Consider the following 18819-nt stretch of genomic DNA (forward strand, 5'->3'; position numbering starts at 1 on the left):
CATCAACGTTTTTTTTCTATGACAATGATCTATTCTGTCTATTCTGATCGATTCACTGTCTATGAAACAATACGTTAATTCTGCATATAGATCTACCAGTGGATCTAATGATAATCTATGGTGACAGTGATACAAGCATGCATATGCTATGTTCTCCGCCCAAAAATAGGCAAACCATTTTCAGATCTTGAAATAGAGTCGACTGATTATCAACCTTACTTTGAACTCGTTGCAAAAATAATTAATTTAATATATAAATCTATAACTTTGCACTTACCATTGTTCCTAGTCCCAGAACAACTCAACCTGTCAAAATATGTAAACACGAGGGAGGCCTTTTGACAGCACAGTCATGTAAACTTCCGAAGGAAATCGTCCAAATTTATTCCAGTTGCTTCCATATGCGATATTATCGTGAATTATAATTATATGCATAAAGTATCGCATATAGAATTAAGCATAAATTTAATGTTTGTGAATCCTGTGCTTTAACTGTTTTCACGTTAAGCGCCGAAAATTATGTAATCCATAAGACCATGTGCTCAGCCTGATCACATTTCTACAAAATATGCTGAAATTTACATTTTATTCTGTCAATAACTTTGTGACTGCAACCATTTCTAAACATAAAATTGACACATCTGACTTTTGTGTGTATTGCCCTTGTAATGATATTATGGATTTTGTCATAGATACGCAAGTTTATCTCAAATTAATCGTGAAATGATGATGTCTGCATGAAAAAAAGAGAAAATAAACATTATCTGAAATTATTGACGGTAACAGGCACTTTCATCAAATTTATTTAAAAATTGATTGCTCGCAGGAAGTAGATATATTATCTAGGTACGTTTTGGTCACAATTTTAGGCAGAATAATGCTTGAATGTAGCAGCTGTCGATTTTGAAAAAATATGACCACCTAAAAATATTTTTTTCCGTCTTCTGTCCGGATTTTCGGGGACAAGTTGGCATTTGTTTTTCAAGATATATACTTCAAAAGAGAGCTTAATCATTTTCAATAGGCGTTTCAGTCATCAAATTGTGCAATTCTTCAGTAAAAATTCGCAAAATGGTTGTAAAGACAAGCACTAAAATGTCGATATTTTGGCTATAGAATGTACCTTAAGTATACAGATAAATATACATATCTCGGGATTACTTTGAACGAGTTTCTAGACTATAATGTAACTGCAAAGTTTGTGTCACAGGCAGCTGGCAGAGCATTAGGACTGCTATTTGCAAAGTTTAAAAGTATAGGTGGTATGCCTTACAATGTCTATACCAAGTTGTGCGATTCTCTTGTCTGGCCAGTAATTGCGTATGGAGCCTCAATTTGGGGCACTAAAAGATTCACATGTATTGATTCAATACAAAATCGAGCAATGCGCTTTTTCTTAGGGACAGGCAGGTACACTCTAAATACCGCAGTTGCTGGTGAAATGGGCTGGGATTGTACGTTTTCTAAACAGTTAAAATGTGTAGTTAATCTGTGGTGTAGATTCTCTAGAATGGATAATAGCAGAACAAATAAATTGGTTTTTAATTACAATCAGGCAATTAATGGAAGAAATTGTAAAAACTGGAATTTTTTTGTAATAGAACTATTTAGAAAATATAATTGTTTTGAATATATAGGTAGAGAAAATGTTCATTTGTACAAAAAGAACTGTTGGATAAAAAAAAAGAGCAGGTTATGAATAAATATGTAGATCAGTGGATAGAATCACTCCATACAGTAAACAGTTCTAATGGAACTGGGCTTAATAAATTAAGAACATACAGAAATTTTAAATTTGCATACGAAACAGAACAGTATGTTGAAATGTTAATCCCATATAAACACAGATCAGCACTGTCGAAATTTCGTTGTGGGGTCGCACCAATTAAGATGGAACGGGTCGATACGAATTTCTTTCTGTAAATGACAGGATCTGTCCAATCTGCAGAAATGGAGTAGAAAATGAAATTCACGTTCTTTTACATTGTCCGGTTTATTTGGACATTAGAAATGAACTGTATGATAAAGCAATATACATATGTGATGGGTTTCCAAATTTATCAGATGAGCAAAAATTGTCTTTTATTCTATCTAATAATGATACTGCCATGACCGCTGCAAAATCCTGCTATTCAATATTAGATTATAGAAAAAAAATGTTTGTATCACTGTCAGTAATCATGGTGTTGGATCTGTCTAAATTAAGCAGAAGATGATTATAGGGGCGTTGTGGTATAGGGGAGGCAACTGTGTTGATGGTGGTAGCCCTTACTCCGCACAAGCTTCTGTTGTTCTGTTTAGCTTGGAAGGATCCCATAGCAAACGATTAATACATCATTGTGTAAAGAGTAAATTGTTCAATTGTATTACATGTATTCCTTAATAAAATTACATACGGTATGACTAAGGAACACATATACGACTACAATGTTGGTATACTTGTTGTTTCAGATGGTATATTCTTACCCTCTTTTAAGTTAATATGAATTTTAGTGTATATAGATGTAAACTACCTCTTTACAGATATATGTAAATGAAAGTTTTTATCGCAGTTCAGATTATCACTGCTAACCAGTTCACCCTTGATCTGATCATGGATGATATCTGCCTTTTTAAGGCATTTTTATAATGCGCACATAGTGCCACGGTTTTCAAATCTCAGTTTCTTAATAGTACATTTACTTAATTTATGGCAGATTTTTAATATAAAGGTTAGCGGAGATAATCTGACTTTTTTTTGCAATGTAATTAGTCTAAAAAAAAAGTGCGCTACTTTTTCACCCACATGAACTTTGTGAAAATCATTCAGATAATACTGGTATAATTCAGTTATCTTGCAAGATGACAGGTGGACAATTTAGGCAATCTCTGAATAAATGTGTTTTCACAATTTAATGTGCAAACGTATTCAGCCATTCTCTTTTTAGTATAAAGGTAAAGGTCTTGTTTATTATAGTGTCACTCCTATTGAAAGGGCCAGCCAATTTGGTTTATGAGACACCTTTATTGTGCGTACCAATTACGTCCCAACTCCTACCACTATGCCAGGCGCCAGGCGGATAGAAGTCGTAAACCATTCATTTTACTAGCTCGCGCTCACGAACCGGCCTTTTCGGAAGGTAATAATTCTATAAACCTAGACTAATAACTATCTTACCCTGTAGAAACAAATTGTGGTCTAACCTCACCTTGATAAATCAAGTACTTTGCATACTACTACATTAATTTAGTAATATTTTAGACATTAAACACATTGTCTTGGCCTTATATTATGTCACTGTCAATTTGTAAATAGAAACTTGTTATTTCTCAATTTCTTCATGAAAAGCATGTAAATACAATCATGAAAATACAAAAGAATACAGTTATTTTGTGATGTGTCTTTAACAAGAGTGTTTATACAAAATAACGTTTTACTAGGTTTTAAAATTGCTGTCGTTTTTTCATTATTAAAGATATTTCTATTCTTTTTTACTTGTATTTTAAATGAATTCTCTGTCATCCATCAACCTATTTATACCTTAGCAGAAGTGAGCTTTGATTGGTGATATTTTTAAAACTTGTTTCCAAATTACTACATAATATTCAACAACGGGTACTTGCTTTAACAAATATAGTTGGTTCCCTCTAAGTATTGTATAAAACATAATGCGTGATGCTGGGATCCAGCTATCGCCATAATTACCCAAATCAGCCTTAAATGACCCTAATTCTACTATTTACAACAAATCAACTATAGTTAAGCAATGATACACAATGAAAAAGGAGTCCAGCACTACTCCTCTGTGCTTATTTGTTACCTCAGCTTAGTCTTGGCCAGCACTCTACCGTATATAACAAGTTTAATCAAACTTGTTATATGCGGTAGGGTGCTGGCCAAGACTAAGCTGACCCGAACCGGGGAGCCATAAGAATTGCTCCAATGGTGTTATTGGACTCAGTGAAGGTAGTGCTTTGGTTTTCAGGACTGTCTTGACTGCTCTGACAAGTTCATATTTTGAGAATATTACCGGAATTTGACCTTGAACCCTAGCCGACCGGGTTCGAACCTGAGGTGGCTTTTTTCTCTAGGTACTGGCTTGCCCTTTGCAACAAGGTATCATTTATTAAAATCGGACATCAGGTTATGAAGATATGGCTCCTCAGACAAGGACCACCCCTCTATTTGATATATGAAGAAGTATGCATATTTTCACGAAACCGTCGGCGGTAAAATTATACAAGTTACATATCCGTTTAGACAATGTTTGAATTTAATTTATAAAAGTTATTTCATTAAAATATCTTGTGTTTGGAACATTCTACAATTATTTGAAGTTAATGAAAAACATGGACATTTTACGTACGGAAAAGTACGGAAATACAGCTTTTTATCTTACCCTTTCACCGGTAGACGGGCGACATGCGATACGACATTATGAAAATGTCGCTTCGTATTGTCGAGTGTCACTTCGCGTGTCGTGTATCGTTTGGAATTGTCGCGCGTCGACCCTCACCAGAACCCGCGACACGCGACATACGATACGACATTTGGAAAATGTCGCTTCGCGTTGTCGAGCATCGTTTGTGATTATCACATGTCGTTTGATAATGTCGCCGTCGCGTTTGCAGGGTCGACACACGACAACGCGAAATGACATCGCGACATTACGAAGTGACATAGCGACAATGCGATACGACGCCGCTCGACAACGCGAAGTGACATCGCGATATATCGTGCTTTTGAAAGGCGACATTTCAAAGTGAATATCGCGACATTGTCGTTTGGGATTGTCGCCGTCGTTTTCGATTGTCGGGTGTCACTTCGTAATGTCGCTATGTCACTTCACGTTGTCGTGTGTCGACCCCACAAACGCGACGGCGACATTATAAATGGCCCCAACAGGATTCCGTACAATACAAATATCATGTCTTAATTGCTGACAAACATATTGACAGGTGCGTAGCAAGTTTGGCATTTTGTTATGTTAATATCACCCGATAATTTACAGCACATGGTGTTATTCCTTCTTTTTTGTTGTTTTCAATGATTACACCATCCTGGACTGTTTAAGGCCTATGCTATTTTGAAATTATGAATTCAAGTACCTGAAATTTTGCCACTTTGGTTAAAAAAGAGTTTTTTACAATAGATAATGACTGACTACAGAAGGTAATAAAAATACCCTTGGCCTAGAGAATGCTACAACCTACTAAACTTCAAAGTTTTTTTAAAATTATATTGAACACGTTTGTTTTAATTTAAGGTGAAAAATAAACTAGAACTCTATGATAAAAATCGAATAAATAATTTCGGACATGTTAGACAGTGAGAAAGCAAACATATCGTACGTATTATTTAGAATGGATGATTTGTACTCTGAATATATACTTTTTACTTTTACACTTAACATTTAATTCCACGAGGACACACACATATACATATATATTTACCTTTACCTTTTATACATTAGGAACATGTTTGTTTTACCTGTAAGATTAAAGCATTAACCCCTCGTGAAAATATAATGCATGTGGCGTTCACTGTTGATATATAATTGTAATATTGTATTTTGACGTTCCACTGAAACAAACAAACCCTTTTTGCATATTCATTTATATTAAAATATGAACAAACAAACAAAAACGGGAACAATGTTTATTTTGTTTGATTGAGAGTAACACTGAAACGACACAATGAACTTTTCCCAGGTTTTTTATGGTGGGGAAAGGCTCCAGGGGCCCCTCAATACATTTTTGGGGCTCAGACTAGTACCTAGATCGAGACACTAACCTCAGTTGGATGGCTTCCTTACGTGAAAAGTTTTACACCTCAAGTGAGTTTTTGATCCCACGTCGGTGATGGGCGAGGAATTCTAAGCCAGCGACCATGACCATCAAGTTTTTCTTTTGCAAGTATAAAACATAAATATTCAATTAAATTTCGTAAACATAACTGATACTCTCAATGACATTTACCACGTCGGAAATTACAAATGGTTTGCCGAATACACCATACTTTTGATTACAAAAGTTTACACACCATGTGGGTCGGAAAGCACGAAATTTACGTTCTTGAACGTATATGTGAATCGTCATGTTTGAAATGTAAACAAAGGCATAAAAGTAACTGTTTTCATGTTCGTGGTAAGGATCGACTTGTGATTGTCAATGTTTCCGATATGGAATATATATGAATATATAAACACGAGCCGTTTCATCATACAGGACTTACAAGAATATAGTAAGCGATTGTTTATTCATTGTATTTATGTTCTAGTAACCTTTGACACTGATTTCGAGGACAGGCCGGGTTTGTGACATATACATGTTTGTTGTTGGGCTGGAAAAAGACAGGTCCAAAATTTAAACTAATAGCTATATTGCATAAATTTTTCGCGATTTCTGTGCATACAAATCGGTTGTTTAACAGTTTAAAGGTTAGATTATCAGAAAAGTACAGGAAATAAAACATATCTTTGAAAAAGTCCCGATCTTTCATCATTTGTCCGGTTGGCGCATGATTACAAATGTAATGCTAGTAGGCCGTGATGTCCATGAAGCCGTGTAAAGTGATAATTTTGATGACACGTTGGTTTTATTTTGTAATTGTGAGTGATCATTAAGTGAACAGAAAGATCGGACAGTGGGATGTTATAAAAAAGTGATGCTTTATTTAGATTAGAAAGTCAGTCGTACGCTACAATAAGGAAATCTAAATCTAAGGTAAAATACTCCTTTTATTTCGTTCACTGAAGAAAACATGGCGGACATATTTTTGGAAAAGAGCGGTGCACGTGTGATCCGTGTAACACAGTTTAACGACGTTTTTTTAGAAAACTAACTTTCAGCTCATTTACACTGACATATCCTTGATTGAAGAATATATATATTGTATATATATGAGAGACTTACGGTACCAAATTCTTACCCCGAAAATTTCTATGCATTTTCTTCTAGTGCACTGTTGGGACATGTTTTTGAGTGTCATTGATACTTTATAATTTATTCGGAGATACATTTTCTTATAATTATTAGTTTCTTTTTGTTCCCCGTGCATTTCTCGATTTGTTACGACAATCTCAGTTTTACGTAGGAATTTTGTATTGTCCAAATAGCATAGGCCTTAAGGTACTTCCGCCATCTTGAATTTAGAGTGACCTTCATTTGAGGTGTGAAAATATAGTGAACCAAAGCTTTCAAATGCAGCTGTTCCGTAGCACAAAAACAGCTCAGTTTGCAAGACCTGAACTAAAAGTAGCTGTATAAAAAGTGATACTAAAATTTGGAAATAAACAAAGCAGATATTTTACCTGTATTTTTCCAAATTTTTGGTTAGATTTATAAATCCTTTCAAAATACTTTATTAAAAATTCATGAATGGCAAAAGTTAGTTCAAAGTTTCAATTAGTGCATAGGAGAATTGTCTTACTGAAAAGAACTTAACTTATTACAAAATCTGTTTTCAAATCTGACCACTTCATGTATTAAAACGAAAATACATTTGTACATATTGCTATTTTCAACATACATAAAAGTAGTGCAATGTGCGGACAATGATTTTTCTATGTATGGTGTACCAAACTGCCTAAAATTGTAAGAAAAGTCTCCGACTTAATGCGACCAAGATTTGGCAATGATCAAAAATTCGTTTAAAGGATTGTGCAAGTATAAGAAAGGTTTAATTTATTACAGTGGAATTTATGTACTTACACACTGCTTATCTCAAGGAAAATTTGGAGCAAATAGAATTTTCGAAACTTCCTGCGGTAACTACCGAAATTACTTAACGTAACTTTCTCACACATACGTGATTTTATATTTATTAACTATAAAAACAATCGAAATATTTGCTTATGCAAACATTTTAGACAATCTTGAAACATTGGGCCACAGTATTTCCGCATACTGGTCCGGGACAAGTTCGATATGTATAGAGATTCCTTATTAGATGTTTCATGCGTCGTAAACTAACCAGTTTTGATCTATCGACTTTTTATACACTATGAGAATTTATGCAGCATGTTTTTAAAAACGCAGTGAGAACAAGTGAATGAAGTATTGCCATGCAATACAAAGTCCCCTACTGGAAGGCACCTAATTTTTTCTACTGCAGTATAACATGATGAACTGATATCTGTCAATGATGTATAAACAATTTTGTACTACATATACAATATGTTATAACATTATAACAACACACTTGGATTAAAATGTGCATATATAAAAACCCACAGTTGTTTTCATATTGAATTTTTTGGGCTGATTATAAAAATGTTATCATGTAAGTTATTTATAGTAACAACAAAGGGAAATTAATCTTAAAAAAAAAAAAAAAAAAAAAAAAAAAAAAAAAAAAAATAATAATAATAATAATAATAACATAAGTCCACAAGAAACTCTTTACCAGGTAGAGATAGGTCAAATACACCTAAAAATTGGATGTAACATGCATGCTGTACCACAGAAAAGTGGTCTCGATTTTTCTCTACCGCCAGTAATAAAAAAGTTACAATAAAATCTATTTATAGTAACAACAAAGGGATGTAATTCTAAAAACAAGGGTGCCTCATGGTGTTGAACATTTGGTCCAAGTTACATCAAAATCCCTCCATGCATGAAGAAGAAATGTCCGTACAAAGTCATTCTTGAATTTGACCTTTGACCTCTAAATATGACCTTGACCTTAGAGCTAGGGACCTGGTTCTTGCGCATGACATGTTGTCTCATCCAGGGGAATATTTGTGCCAACTGATATCTAAATCCTGCTTTGCATGACAAAGTTATAGACCGGACAGGAAAAAAATCCTCTTGACCTTTGATCTCAAAGTGTGACCTTGACCTTTAAGCTAGGGTACTGGGTTTGCGCATGACACATCGTCTCATCATGGGAAACATTTGTGCCAAGTAATATTAAAATCCCTTCATGGATGGCAGAGTTATGGACGGGACAGGAAAAAAACTCTGTTGACCTTTGACACCCAATTGTGACCTTGACCTTTGAGCTAGGGGTCCGGGATTTGCGCATGACACGTCGTCTCATCATGGGGAACACTTGTGCTACGTGATATTAAAATCCCTTAATGAATGTCAGAGTTATGGACCGGACACGAAACAGACCCTATTCATGCTATGTTAACATTTGACTGCTAAGTGTGACCTTGACCTTTGAGCTAGGGGTCTGAAAGTTGTGCATGAAACATCGTCTTATTATGAGGTACATTTGTGCCAAGTAATATTAAAATCCCTTCAGAGATGGGAGAGTTATGGACCGGACAGGAAAAAAGCCTTGTTGACCTTTGACCTCCAATTGTGACCTTGACCTTTAAGTTAGGGGTCCAGGTTTTGCGCATGACACGTCGTCTCCTCATGGGGAACATTTGTGCCAAGTAATATTAAAATCTCTTCATGGATGGGAGAGTTATGGACCGGACAGGAAAAAAGCCCTGTTGACCTTTGACCTCCAATTGTGACCTTGACCTTTGAGCTAGGGGTCCGGGATTTGTGCACGACACATCATCTCATCATGGGGAACATTTGTGCCAAGTAATACTAAAGTTCCTTCAAAGATGGGAGAGTTGTGGACCGGACAGGAAAAAAGCCCTGTTGACCTTTGACCTCCTATTGTGACCTTGACCTTTGAGCTAGGGGTCCGGGTTTTGCGCATGACACGTCGTCTCATCATGGGGAACATTTGTGCCAAGTAATATTAAAATCCCTTCATGGATGACAGAGTTATGGACCGGACACGAAATTGCGGACGGACGGAATGACGGAATGACGGAATGACAGAATGACGGAATGACGGAAAGACGGAATGACGGAAAGACGGAATGACGGAATGACGGAAAAGAGCATTCCTATAGTCCCCAAAACTGGTTTTCAACCAGTAGGGGACTAATAAATCGCAGACAAAAATGTACAGCCAAATATGTTAGGGGGTAATACAATTTGTATATAATTGTAGATAACTACAAAACAAACAAAATGCAATCAGTTGAACTTTTCAGGCGAAAACCTGATGATTAAAATCAGAAATATCTCAAAAGTTACTGTTCTTCGTTTACTTAAACAATAATATTTGTTCACACTTTCATAGATATAAACTGATAATAAATGTGTATTGAAATTCCGGCATAGAAATGGACACTGACTTTATATTACTGCGGTGTTGACAGCGGAAGCAGCGGTCCAGTACTAAGACTGTCTACGAAACCACGGATAACGAGTACAAACATAAGGATCAGTGTTCAGTATACACCTGAAAATAATAGACTTGCTATTTGCCGAGTGCACATTTGTTTTCTATAGTCGTTAATATAAAGTAGACTTTGAAATATGCGCACACATGCATAATCTCATAAGCACTTCTTTAATGTATGAACCGCTTCGGTAGCCTAGTGGTATCTAGCGTCCGCTTCGAGAGCGGGAGATCGTGGGTTCGATCCCCGGCCGCGTCATACCAAAGACGTAAAATATGGTACTAGTAGCTTCCTCGCTTGGCGCTCAGCATTAAGAGGATAGTGCTAGGACTGGTCAGTCTGGTGTCAGTATAATGTGACTAGGTGGGGTATCATGCCACGTGTCTACGGCGTGATATTCCATTGAGGCAGCACTATAAAGTTGGGCATTGTGCTCACTACTACAAGTAGACACCGTCGTTTATATGACTGAAAAATTGTTGAAAAAGACGTTAAACCCGAACACACACACGTACGCACGCACGCACGCACGCACGCACGCACGCACACACACACACACACGCACAAACACTCTTTAATGTATGTTCTCTGAAATTAACAAATAACTGGCTCAACTGAGACACCATACTTTAAAGTAAATTCAGTTTATTCACCACGAGGTTCAAAATGCACGGGAGTCTCGTGATAGTACATACCTTTAATTTCACATGGTTAAAGTGTAAACAAATAGTTAAATTTGCTTCGTTTTATTTCTCACGGAAAAGATCGGACGGTTTTTGATATTGGAATAATTTTAGAACATATATGCATTTAAAGTTGAAAGTTGATCGTTTTCTACAGGATGTAAAACTGAAACAAGTAAGCACTTTTACTTTTTTCAGCAATGTCCCTCAGGTGAACTTTGACACTGTTTACAAAGAGAAACCAGTTTTGTGTCATCCTGAAATGCGTTGTTCGGCTGAAACTTATAGTTCCCGGAAAAGTTCTAAAATGGTTTATTTTGGGGATTTTTGTTTTATTTATGTATTCAACACAATGTGCAATATTTCCAGTTTTTGAAAATGATTGAAATTTAACTTTATTTTAGAAAAAGTTCCGATCTTTCAATAATATTTTGCCAGCGGATGCTTACAAATTTTAAGTGAAACGCCTTTCTTGTCCAAAGGTGGTGTGTAAAGCGAAAAACTATCATTACACATTGCGTTTATTCTTTAAATGTAAAGGATCGGTAACAGATTAAGGAGATCGGGCAGTGCTAAACTATACTAAATGGATATCTCTAACCATGAATAAGGAGGCATATATATTTCAGTAAGGAAATCTGAGGTAAAAGAACAATCATATATTTAATTCCTTGAAATAAACATGGCGGCGAAATATTTTAGAAAAACTGTGCACGTGTTTTGCGCATTAGAATGTTTAACGACATTTTATTGAAAAAGTAACGCTCGTGTGCACTATTTTGGCATTTCTTTGATTTGAAAATAAATATTTTATAGCAATTTAGGTTGCATACGATACCGAAATTTTGCACCAAAAATGTTCACTCATTTTCTTCCAAAGCACTGTGGAGATAGGGTTCAGCGTAGCTTTCATGCTCGCAAGTTTACCTACAGATATATCTTTTCAACTTTTATCATATATTTTTTGTGTCCTTGCATTTCGAAAGCTGTTTCGAGGATTCTGATTTTTCACATGAATTTCTAATTTCAATTTGCGGAAGTACCTTAAAACAGATAAGCAAGTAGGTAAGTCAGTTATCATTCTCGGAATAGATCTGCATGGTATTTATAGACCATGCAGACCTATTCCTCGAACACTAACTATTACTTATATTCAAGTCTTAAAATACTAAATATAAAGTATTCCGTATGTCATCTTTATTGTCACGTTGACATTAAATATGTAAAGAATATGTGTTTGTTGTAGACGGTGTACTATGAATAAGTCTTTATAAAGTACCTTTTCTTCTCTGTTCTGTAAAACGTTCGTTGTGTATATATGCATGTGGCCTGGGAAGTCGTCAATAAAATTTTCCTGCTTTGTCAGACGAAATCATACCTAAAATCTATGCGTTAAAAATCCCAACAAATTTGCGCTAATTAGTCTTAATTGGCATTCAACAGGTTTCTGACATTAACATGCAGGTAGAAAAAAGGTTATAAATTGTCAGACTGGATTCTCAGGCTAATATGCATCTTATCGTGTGAAGCATGCATATTGTAGATTATCGGTGATAGCAGCATTTTTATTTTGCGCAGGTCTGGTACCAGTGAGATTTTCAGTCGCAAAAAGATGCGAATTGGAGAAAATGAGTTGAGAAAACATGTATTTTGAGAATTTTGTAAAAATTAAATTAAAAAGTAATTACGAAACTGATGCATAACAACAGAAACTGCTTCATTAATGACTTAAAGAGACACAACAAAATAACTGTATTCTTTTGTATTTCCATGATGGTAATTAGTCCCCTACTGGTTGATAACCAGTTTCGGAGACTATAGGAATGCACTTTTCCGTCATTCCGTCCGTCCGTCCGTCCGCAATTTCGTGTCCGGTCCATAACTCTGTCATCCATGAAGGGATTTTAATATTACTTGGCACAAATGTTCCCCATGATGAGACGACGTGTCATGCGCAAAACCCGGACCCCTAGCTCAAAGGTCAAGGTCACAATTGGAGGTCAAAGGTCAACAGGGCTTTTTTCCTGTCCAGTCCACAACTCTCCCATCCTTGAAGGGATTTTAGTATTACTTGACACAAATGTTCCCCATGATGAGATGATGTGTCATGCGCAAATCCCGGACCCCTAGCTCAAAGGTCAAGGTCACAATTGGAGGTCAAAGGTCAACAGGGCTGTTTTCCTGTCCGGTCCATAACTCTCCCATCCATGAAGAGATTTTAATATTACTTGGCACAAATGTTTCACATGAGGAGACGACGTGTCATGCGCAAAACCTGGACCCCTAGCTTAAAGGTCAAGGTCACAATTGGAGGTCAAAGGTCAGCAAGGCTTTTTTCCTGTCCGGTCCATTACACTCCCATCTATGAAGGGATTTTAATATTACTTGGCACAAATGTACCTCATAATAAGACGATGTGTCATGCACAACTTTCAGACCCCTTGCTCAAAGGTCAAGGTCACACTTAGCAGTCAAATGTTAACATAGCATGAACAAGGTCTGTTTCGTGTCCGGTCCATAACTCTGACATTCATTAAGGAATTTTAATATCACTTAGCACAAGTGTTCCCCATGATGAGACGACGTGTCTTGCGCAAATCCCAGACCCCTAGCTCAAAGGTCAAGGTCACATTTGGGGGTCAAAGGTCAACAGAGTTTTTTTCCTGTCCCGTCCATAACTCTGCCATCCATGAAGGGATTTTAATATTACCTGGCACAAATGTTCCCCATGATGAGACAACATGTCATGCGCAAAGCCCAGACCCTTAGCTCAAAGGTCAAGGTCACAATTGGAGGTCAAAGGTCAATAAGGTTTTTTCCCTGTCCGATCCAGAACTCTGTCATCCATCAAGGGATTACAGTATAACTTGGCATAAATGTTTCCCATGATGAGACGACGTGTCATGCGCAACACCCAGTACCCTAGCTTAAAGGTCAAGGTCACACTTTGAGATCAAAGGTCAAGAGGATTTTTTTCCTGTCCGGTCTATAACTTTGTCATGCAAAGCAGGATTTAGATATCAGTTGGCACAAATATTCCCCTGGATGACACAACATGTCATGCGCAAGAACCAGGTCCCTAGGTCTAAGGTCAAGGTCATATTTAGAGGTCAAAAGTCAAATTCAAGAATGACTTTGTACGGAACATTTCTTCTTCATGCATGGAGGGATTTTGATGTAACTTGGACCAAATGTTCACCACCATGAGGCACCCTTGTTTTTAGAATTACGTCCCTTTGTTGTTACTATAAATAGATTTTATTGTAACTTTCTTATTACTGGCGGTAGAGAAAAATCGAGACCACTTTTCTGTGGTACAGCATGCATGTTTCATCCAATTTTTAGGTGTATTTTGACCTATCTCTACCTGGTAAAGAGTTACTTGTGGACTTATATTATATAGATTTTTTTTTTAAAAATTAATTTCCCTTTGTTGTTACTATAAATAACTTACATGAGAACATTTTTATAATCAACCAAAAAAATTTAATATGAAAACAACTGTAGGTTTTTATATATATAAATTTTAATCCAAGTGTTTTGTTATAACATATTGTATATATAGTACAATATTGTTTATACATCATTGACAGATATCAGTTCATTATGTTATACTGCAGTAGAGAAAATTAGGTGCCTTCCAGTAGGGGACTTTGTATTGCATGGCAATACTTCATTCACTTGTTATACATGATTTGCATGAAAAAAAAGAGATATACAATTATTTAGTTGACATATATAAGGCCAAGACAATGAGTGTAATGTCCTAACATTTTATTGAATTACTGTAGCAATATGTACAGAAATCAGTGTATTTAGTTAAAATTCAATCACATTTTGTTTTTACAGTGTAAGATAGATATTCATCTATATTTTTGAAACTATGCTGAAAAGAGATTGACTGAATAAGTTTGCAGATGAAGTTATCAAAACACATTTATTCAGGAAGGGCCTAAATTGTCTTCCGAAAAACTTGTAGTACAGCTGTATATTACCTGTATTATAGGAATGATTTCCATGAAGTTTTTGTGGGTGAAAAAAGTAGGTCACTAGATCGTGGCACAGTCAGTTATTCTAAATACAGTTGTCTGGACTGAAATATGTAAAGAAATAAATTCATTTCTCTCGTATGATTAATATTTGCCAGAGTTGGGAAGATTATGTCAGTTATTGGCGATTGAGAAAAGGTCTGTTTATCAGACCCATTCAAAGGGGAACATGGCTAAACAGGCATATATATATATATATTTACACAGCCATTCACCAATTTTGTTCAAAGCAAAACCTTGTAAGCAACAGTAAGGTATTGACAATGTAGTAATGGTAACATTAACTGTTGTTTGTGCCTGAATTAAAATGTATGTTAGAATATTTTTTTAAATTTTTATCGGTAGTATACATAAAGGAGTAAGGCGGGTGCCAGCTTGCAAGCAGAAACGTCAGATTACCAAATGAGGTCAGCCAGATATGAAACTCTTCATCAAACTTGCTCTGTAGCATCATTCTTATCATCCACTTGAAGGAGTTTCCTCTTATATAGCCTGTAGCATCATTATAAGGTCCTCTCCCAATTTGTTCAAATGGGGTCAGTTGGCCAATTTTTGGGCCGCCACAGCTAAAATTAGATATACCTTTAAACGATTTCTCATGAACCGCTCGAAGGATTTGCATCAATCTTGGTCTATAGCATTATTACAAGGTCTTCTCTTCAGATTGTTCAAATGGGGGACACCTGATCCCGTTAAGGGGCCGCCAGAACCAAAATTAGAAATACATGTACCGTTAAACGACTTTTCATGAACTGATTGAAGGATTTCATCAAATTTAGTTTGTAGTATCATCATAAGGTCCTCTCCCAAATTGTTTCAAATGGGGGCACTTGACCACTTTTAGGGGCTGCTGGAGCCAAAATTAGAAACACCTTTAAACGACGTCTTCTCATGTATCACTAGAAGGATCTTCATCAAAATTGGTCTGTAGCATCATTATCATAATGATGTTCTCTGCCAATTTTGACCAAATGGGGGCACTTGGCCTTTAAAAGACTGCTTCATATGAACTGACTGAAGGGTCTTCCTCAAACTTCGTCTGCAACATCATTATAATGTCTTCTTCAAAATTTTTTCAAATTGTAGCACTTAGCCTCTTTTAGAGGCCGATAGATCCAAAATAAGAAATACTTTTAAACGACTTCTTCTCGTGAACCGCTGGAAGGATCTTCATCGAAATTGACCTGTAGCATTATTTTAAGGAGGTAGGTTACCTTTATATTTGTATGTGCGCATGTCCGACCGGAAGCTAACGTGACGATTTACGACGGCGTTTACGACAAACTAAATGTGTTTGTATATTCATTCTTCTGAAAACAAATCATAGACCTGTCTTCGATCTGACGCTTTATGGTTTAATAATGCAGAAATAGTGAATAAATTGCCGCAGAAACGCTTCAAAACAATGTTGCCTTAAAATGACGTCATTGACGTCATGACGTTACGTGTCAGTTACCGCGCAAAATTTATAACTTTTATCTTGAAAGTACGTAATTCTGTGCATTTTCTTTATTCAAACTATTTTCAAATAACTATTATTTGCAGAAATATTTTTATGAGTCTTTTGCTCTGAATAATAATCAATATTTTGCCTCTTTTATGTAGTTATATTGAAATGTTATGCGGAATGTAAGAAAATGGATGATGGTAACCAATGTTATTTGGAATATAGTTGGATGAGAGGTTACTTGTTACGGCCATTTTCAAATAAAAAATCTAGCAGTTTGATTTGTAATACCTATTTTTCAGGTTCCGTTGATAATTTGTTACTTATATACTAAAACTAAGATGTAAAATTGTTCATATTTCAGTAGAAAATTGTGGTTTCTTGAATTGAATTGATGTTACCATGGAAACGAAGCCCGTGACCTATGTATCTAAATGTAAAATTCAAAAGCGTTGACACTAGTCTATTTAAGAAACACAGCTTCGGCTTTTTATTTTCATTTCAACAATATCCATGAGAAAAATAGTAGCATGCTGAACGATTTTTCCATGAAAAAAATGCCAGACGAAGGGTACTGCTGTAAGTATTCTAAGCATAGAAATTTATTTGAATATATGCAGATAACACGAAAATATAACTTACGTTAGAAATAATATGTTTTAAAGCTACATCAACTAGAAAGATAATCTTATTCAATATTATTTTATGAGAAATTATGACAAAAAGCAAGATATAAGCCATTTTAAACATCTCTGTTGCCATGGTAACTTTAAACTTTAAGAAAAAATAGGGTACCTTGTAAAGTGCTTGGTATTTTGCTAATAATATTACCCAAATATTCCATGTTGGTCATTAACAGAATGGTAACAAACAAACTGACAAAGTATGCATTGTAGGTGATGAAGTGAAATCAGTGAGCTTTATTCGATATCTAGGTGCATTCCTGGATGAAAACTTGAATCTAAAAGAACATGTAAAACGAAAGTGTAGAACAGCAATGCTCAACTACTTCAGAATAAAATGTATCCGGAAATATCTTACCAAAGAGGCTACCGAAACCCTTGTCCTGTCATTGGTGATATCCCATTTAGATTATTGTAATGTCATTCTGTATGGTATTGCTCAAAGCGAAGTAAACAAAATGCAACGAATTCAGAACATGTGTGCAAAACTTGTCCTCAATCGAAGAAAATATGACAGTTCCAAGCAAGCGCTGTATGACCTTCACTGGCTACCAATCAAAGCCAAAATCACATTCAAAATGCTCACCTACATATATAATTGTTCAGTTTGAAACTCTCCAGAATATCTTTCTGATATTCTCATAAAACAAACACAGACAAGGAACTTGCGTTCTTCAAATTCCGTTACTGGGTGTTTCGTTGTTCCTTTCAACAAGCGCAAAACGTTCAGCGACAGAAGTTTTGGTACTGTTGGACCTAAACTCTGGAATGAATTGCCTCTCGAAATAAGGAACTCAGACACAATAGATGTTTTCAAAAAGAAGTTGAAAGCTCATTATTTTGGAAATTACTTTGCACTCTTTTAGAGACTGTGACTGTAATTTTTGAGAGATTGAAGTAGCGTGAACTGGATGATTTTGTTGTGTAAATACATTCAAATATGAACTATATTATAACAAATACAAAATACAGTTGTTTGTACAGAATCGCAATAACCCACTTATTCTTACTTAATAACAAACAGCTGTCTTAATGTATCTTAATATTCTGATATTTTATTAATCTTATCTGATGTCTGATCTTTTTTAATGCTTACTAAATAGTTTATTTACAATGATATTTATGCTCATTTATGTTATATGTCATTAAATATCTTAATTTTTGTCGAATATGTTTTGCGTAAAAATAGGCGTTTAATCAAGTAAAACAGATATTGTAACAGAATGGCACTGAAGCCGTCGAAAACCCCTATTTTTATACATAGTTGTTAAAAAATGAGAGAAAATGCGTTACCATGGAAACACGAGCCCCGCGACATATACATTTTAAAGTTATATTAGAAAGCTAACGTGCATACTTGTAAAATCATCAATTATGCAGACTTCTACGGATATCAATGAAATTAGAATACACTGAAAAGTGTTAAATATCAGTATTTTACTTCTTCTTTCAATATGAAATACCTTTGGAGGGTCTTGTTCTTCAAACTTTGATAAAAATTGAACTTGAAGGGACAGAGACAAACGAAACTGAGATTTTAGCAGTTAAAACTTCATATTACACGAAATACAAAAAGATGCTGCGGTTCAACTAATTTGAATTTACCCTTGTAACAAGGTAACCTACTCCTTAAGGTCTCCAATTTATACAAATCGGGGCAGTCATTCCCTTTTATGGGCTACTGGAACTAAAAATAGAAATGTCTTCAAAAGACTTCTTCTAAAGATCTGTCGGATGGATCTTCACCCAAACTTGATTTGTAGCATTATTAAAAGG

The 18819-nt window shown here is 35.5% G+C and overlaps 1 protein-coding gene across 2 annotated transcripts in view; it reads left to right on the forward strand.

The window, feature by feature from the left end:
* Nucleotides 1-18819, forward strand: part of LOC123564853 (uncharacterized) — a 127989-nt gene that overhangs the window by 21983 nt on the left and 87187 nt on the right. The window contains exon 2 of one of the 2 annotated variants that reach the window (XM_053537480.1): nucleotides 2957-3119. The exons of the other annotated variant lie outside the window; for it this stretch is intronic. The gene's annotated coding sequence lies outside the window, so the exon portion shown is untranslated. The remainder of the gene's footprint in view (nucleotides 1-2956; nucleotides 3120-18819) is intronic. 2 annotated transcript variants of the gene reach the window in all.

Source organism: Mercenaria mercenaria, chromosome 2, assembly GCF_021730395.1.
Source record: "Mercenaria mercenaria strain notata chromosome 2, MADL_Memer_1, whole genome shotgun sequence".
In the NCBI taxonomy this organism is placed as follows: Eukaryota; Metazoa; Mollusca; class Bivalvia; order Venerida; family Veneridae; genus Mercenaria; species Mercenaria mercenaria.